Source organism: Peromyscus maniculatus, chromosome 21, assembly GCF_049852395.1.
Source record: "Peromyscus maniculatus bairdii isolate BWxNUB_F1_BW_parent chromosome 21, HU_Pman_BW_mat_3.1, whole genome shotgun sequence".
NCBI classification, from domain to species: Eukaryota; Metazoa; Chordata; class Mammalia; order Rodentia; family Cricetidae; genus Peromyscus; species Peromyscus maniculatus.
The window spans coordinates 10,361,207-10,367,319 of record NC_134872.1 but is presented as its reverse complement, the minus strand read 5'-3'; positions in this window follow the sequence as shown (position 1 = coordinate 10,367,319).

Below are 6,113 nucleotides of genomic sequence, written 5' to 3'. Positions count from 1 at the left end.
GACTCCACAGTGACAAGCTTCCCCTGAGGAAGCCAATCATGCTGGGTCCCTGACTTCTGCAGGATGGAGGATGGAGCAGGCGCTGGACCACCTGGGCTTTGATGGACAGCGCTGGCGTTCCTCCCAGGCTCAGAACACGCCTTTTGTTCTTAGAACTCGCTGCCTTTCTGAACCCAAGCTAAAAATTGCTTCAGTTCTTCCTGGAGTTACTCATCGCCTGGTGACTAATGCTTCAGTCCATCAATCTTTCAATCCCTTTCTTATGTCTCAGCCTAGGGTCTCAGGAACAAAAGTTGAAGAGGTATTCAACCGGAAGTGACCAGATGGCCGTCCTACTTCAGCTGTCCCTTCCAGAGGGTGGGCAGTATTGATTGCACCACAACAAAGTGGCCGTGATAACTCTGGGGAAAAGTGGTGTGTCACTCATGTCTTCCCAGCATGCAATTTCCTCTCTAAGGCAGTTACACAAGAAACAAGCTATAAAGTGGGGCCTGAAATGGGGCAGGGTGCAGTGTGCTTTGTGTGATGACTTTCTTGCAACAAGCTGGGCCAAGTCCAGACTCTTTGCTTCAGTGTGCCCTGGCCCTCCCCAGCCTTCCCACCTCCCACACCCTGTTCAAATTACTCTCTCTCCCCCAGCTTCCTAAACACCCACCAGTCAGTCAGTCGGCTGTCTCCCACTTCCCGCCTGGCTCTCATCCTCAAAACCGTCTCCAGGCCTGCCACATAGGTGACTGCTTAGAGTGTCTGTGTCACCCCAAATATGCACGTGTTGAACCTGTCCCCAGTGTGATGGTGTTTGGAGGGGGTGGGGTCTTTAACAAAACACTCTGGCCAGGCGATGGTGGTGCACGCCTTTAATCCCAGCACTCGGGATGCAGAGGCAGGAGGATCTCTGTGAGTTCCAGGTCAGCCTGGTCTACAAAGTGAGCCAAGATTGTTATACAGAGAAACTGGCTGCTGGTTTTGTGGGTCAACTTGACACAAACTAGAAGCATCAGAGAGAAAGGAGCCTCAGTCGAGGAACTGCCTGCATGAGATCCAGCTGTGAGGTATTTTCAATTAGTGATCAATTAGGGAGGGCCCAACCCATAGTAGAGGTCCTGGGTTCTATAAGAAAGCAGGCTGCGCAAGCCATGGGAAGCAAGCCAGTGAGCAGTTCCTGCCTGGCCTCTGCACCAGCTCATGCTTCCTGTCCTGACTTTCTTCAGTGATGAACAGCAATGTGGAAGTATAAGCCAAATAAACCCTTTCCTCCCCAACTTGTTTTTTGGTCATAGTATTTCATCATAGCAATAGAAACCCTAAGACATAACTAAAACCAACCAACCAACTGTGAAGCGGATAGTTTGTAACAGGCATTCATTCTCACCTTACTTGAAAGCTGGAGATCCAAGATCAAGGTGCCTGCAGAGCCAGAATCTGAGGAGAAACTGCTTTTTGGCTGAGAGCTGATGACTTACATGTGGTTAAAAGCCCATTATTAGAAAATTATGTATTTGCCAGATACATACACCTTTAATCCCAGTACTTAGGAGGCAAAGGCAGGTAGATCTCTGTGGGTTTGCGATCAGCCTGGTCTACCTAGTAAGTTCCAAGCCAGCTAGGGATACACAGTAAGTCCCTGTCTCAAAATCATAATAATCACAATAATAATAACATGTATTTGCTGATCATGCTAGCACACGCCTATAATCCCAGCACTCATGAGGCTCAGACAGGAGAATCATTAATTGGAGATCAGCACTGGCTGCATAGGGAAATCCTAACTCACCAAACAAGTCCAGGAGGGTGGCTCAGTGGGTAAAGGTGCTAAGCCTGATGACCTGAGTTCAATCCCCAGAACCCACTGGGCAGAAAGGAGAGAATCAACTCCCACAAATTGTCCTCTGACCTCCACGGCATTCCCAGTTTTAGCTCTGAAGTACAAGGCCTCCTTGACTTGAGAACCCCCTCATTCCACCCCTGGAATCCAGCCAGGGAACAGCCATGTAAGTGCCATTCAGAGCTTTCCTCATGTCCCATGCTGTCCCCTGTCTGTGAGGATGCCCTGCCCAGGACACATTCCTGCCTTCATCCTGCCAGGGTCCAGTGCCCAGGAGCCTGCAGAACCAGACCTCCTGAGAGAGAAGTTGGGGGTGGGGGTGGGGGTCCAATTCAAACATCAGAGAACGGAAGGAAGTGATGAGCAGAGGAGGTGGAAGAGAAGGAGGAAGCTTCAGGGGCCATGCACACACCACAGCACAGGGCACAGCACCAGAGATGGGTCTCAGTCCCCTCCCCGGGCCCTGCATCCCTGAGGATAAGAAGGTGCCTGTGACCCCTGGTGGGTTTCCAAGTCCAAGAGCCAAGTCAGTGTGGCACAGACGGGGTATCAGGCCACCCCAGCTGCTGGGCCACACCTCAGCCCTTCTAGTCGGGGTGAAGGCTTGGCCCCTCCAGCAGGACAGTTTGGCTTCCTTTAGTCCTTGCCCACCTGTGCAGCAGCTTTCTCCTGTACTGGTCTGCTGTCCTGCTGGGGCCGGGAGGAACCAGCCATTCCTGCAGCCCGGGAGTTCCTCTGACCCAGCTCCCACGTGGTGTTATTCTGATTAAGTCTGATATGCCAGCTCTGGAGTTTATGCTTTTATTACAGTTTTTGTGTAAGGCAGAGTTTCTCTGTAGAGCCCTGGCTGGCCTGGAGCTCCAGGGGCAGAGCAGGCTAGGTTCAAGCTTGAGGTGATCCTCCTGCCTCTGTCTCACAAGTACTAGGAGAACAGGCTTGCCCCATAATGCCTGGCTCAAAGTTTGTTTGTTTTGGGTGATGGTAGGAATTGAATCTAGGGCTCGCATATGCCACCCACCCAGCCCTGCTTTTTTTTTGACACAGAATTTTGCTAATAGCCCTGCTTCATCTAGAAATCACAGTGTTCTTTCTGCCTCTGTTTTGCGAACGTGGTCCCAGACATGTGCCACCACTCACAGGTTCATGTCTTGGCCGCCTTGGAATTCATAGCAACCCTCCCGCCTGCTTCTTTGGCGCTAGGATCACCAGGAACATCATCATGCCCTGCATGCCTTTTCCCAGGGAAAGTGCCACCGAGGAGAAGGTGTCCCATCCGGCCATGTGGCCCGCACTGGATACTCAGCTCATGGTTGTATCTTTGGCTTGAGGAACCAGCAGTGGAAGCCTGCTCCTCAGAACTCTGAGGGCAGAGGTCTGCAGATGGCTGGGAGCTGTCTGGGGTCCACCGTGGCTCAGGACGGCCTGAACAGCTGTCACTAGGGGCCCTCCATTCACCAACGGATGCAAGGTGAGTGAGCTTCAAGCCAGGCGTGTTTGCGGCTTGAAACATCCAGCTCCATCGGAAAGCCAAGTCAAGTGTGTAGGAAGGGCTGGTCCGAAGAGGGTTAAAGCCTGAGAATGGCCCAGGAGGCTAGGTGTGGTGGTGCACTACTGGAGTTCCAGCACTCAGGAAGCAAGAAGACTGAGTTCAAAACAACCGCTTCTCAGCCAAACAAAACCAAGTCCACCCCATAGGAAAGGAGGGAGGGAGGGAGCGGCCTTGCAAACCGGGCTGCTGCTAAAAGTCACAAGAGTGACGGGCCTGGGTATGACGACGCATGGAAGCTGGAGCATGGGGGTCAGGAGCTGGGGCCACAAGAGACCCTTTCTCAAAACAAACAAACAAACAAACAAACAGCAACAACAAAAACAGGGAGGCAGGAGGGAGGGAGGGAGGGAAGAAAAGAGAGAGGGAGAGAATGGTGGCATTACATCCATAAAGCAAAAGGAGTTATTTTTTTGTTTGTTTATTCTCTAGGCTGGCCTTAAACTGACAACCCTCCTGCTTCCGCTCCCGAGGGCCGGGATTACAGGCTCAGACCACAGGGCCAGGCTGAGAAGCTGTGCCGAGTGGTTCTTAGTCTTTTCTGAGTAAAGTTCATGATTGGGTAACTTAACAGAAGTTCGTTTCTCACTGTTCTGGGAACTGAAAGTTCACGTCTCAGGTGCTGACTGATTTGGTTTCTGGTTGGTGCTGTCTTCCTGCCCGCAGCTGCCCGCCGTCACACTGTGCCCAGTTCAATTCCCAGCACCCACGTGGCAGCTTACAACTGTCTGTAACTCCAGTTCCAGGGAATCTGACACCCTCACACAGGCAAATGTGCACATAAAATTAAAAGAAAGAAAAAAGAAAAACACACAAACAAAATAATAATAATAAAAAACCCAACCAGAAAAGTCTGACAACCTGTGGCGTGTTTGGGGGCCCACAGAGGCTCCCTAGTAAGGCCTTGCTAAAGGTCAGAGATTCTGAGCTTGCTTTACCCAGCAGGGCTGCGTAATAGGACGATTTGTCCACAGGCGTGGTTACCAGGTGTTTGAAGGGTCTACACTTGGCTGTATGCTGTGCTTTGATCTTGAAAGGGGGAGGTCTTTTGCCTCTCCCCTTGGTAGTGTATAAAAAGCCCATTAGAATAAAAGTCTGGGTGTTCTATATCTATCCTGTGTCTCTGTCTTTCTCGTCGCCTCCGTCTATATTTCTATCTAATATTTCTTCATTCCTACTCCTCCCCCTAAGAACCATTCAACAAGTCGGAGCTCGTCTCCAACAGGCATGCAGTGTCATGTGCCAGCTGAGCCTACAGGGGTCAATGTCAGCGTCCTGGACCATTGTGTCCAAGCTGGACACTTACCAGATGGGATGCTAGAGTGAGATGAGAATTCACACACACGATGACATGCAGGTCATCAGCAGCGTGACATCTTTCACCTAGTCAGTTGGTACAGGAGTTGGCCAGAGAATAACAATGTACCACACACTGGGTGGCTTAATGTATAGCCATGTTTTCTTTCGCATTTCTGGAAAACAGGGGTCTAAAAGAACATGTTGGTCAGGTTGGTTTCTTCCTAAAGAATCTGCTGCAGCCTCTCATCTTGGCGAGGCAGCCATTCTCTCCTGTCACCATACTGTCCCTGTGTGTGTGTGTGTGTGTGTGTGTGTGTGTGTGTGTGTGTGTGTGTGTCTGACTGTGTAGACCAGGCTGGCCTCGAACTCACAGAGATCCACCTGCCTCCTGACTTCTGGGAATAAAGGTGTGCGCCACTATGCTTGGCTTCTATCCTGGATTCACCTCCACCACTTTTAACTGGAGACAGAGGCTCCCCTGCATAGCTCAATCTAACTTTGTGCTCATTGTATACCTCAGGCTAGCCCTGAACTCAAGCTTTCTCTTGCCTCAGCCTCCTTAGTGCTGTGGTGTGTATACTGGTCTGGTGGAAGCTACACCTGAGCCCCTGGCCTGTATACTCAAAGAGTCTGATGATTAGATGGAAGTCCCACCTCTCTCTCTCCCCACACCCTGCCCCATTCCAGAAAGCCCACCATCGGTGGCTCCTCCCCCAGAGATGCCCAGGACCACACCTATTGGCTATTTAAGACTCAGCCCATAGATCTGCCATGTGTGCTCTAGTGTTCTGTCTCCTGCCTTCCTGAGAGCCACCCAGGAGTGCTCTGCTTTGCATTGTCCTGCTTATTATATCTGGATTTACTAATTTGGTTTGATTTGGCTTATTACATTGGTGATGGAGGAACCCAGCAACCTGGGATACAATACTTATCATATACCACCAAACTTATCTCCTATTTTTTATAAATGAGGCAGGACAGAAGGATAGGGAAAAATTATAGGGACATGGCTGGGAAGGGAGCCCCTCATCCTGGAGTCTGAGAAGCAAGAATTCCAGCGCAGGTAGCATTTGCTGTGAAGGTTGCCAACAGAGAGATAATATTCCTTAGGTAGAGAGGGATTTCATGGTAAATAGCAAAGGAACCAGGCCTAAGTCCTGAATGTACATGACTTGGGTAGGGCCCCTTTCTTCTCTTAGATACTTCCTGGGAGTTGAATCAATAAGACTTTTTTTGTTTACAAAAAAATATATCCTAGCTTCCTGCATCCCTGAGATCTAGATTTTTAACTTGCCGATTGTAATCACATCAGGTGACCTCAGGAACCACCTTGACTTCTCACGGAGGTCCCTGTAGAAACCCTATGGTGATATTTTATTTGTGCTAAAATGTGATTTTATTTGTATGTTAATAAAGTTGCCTGGGGATCAGAGCTAATAGCAA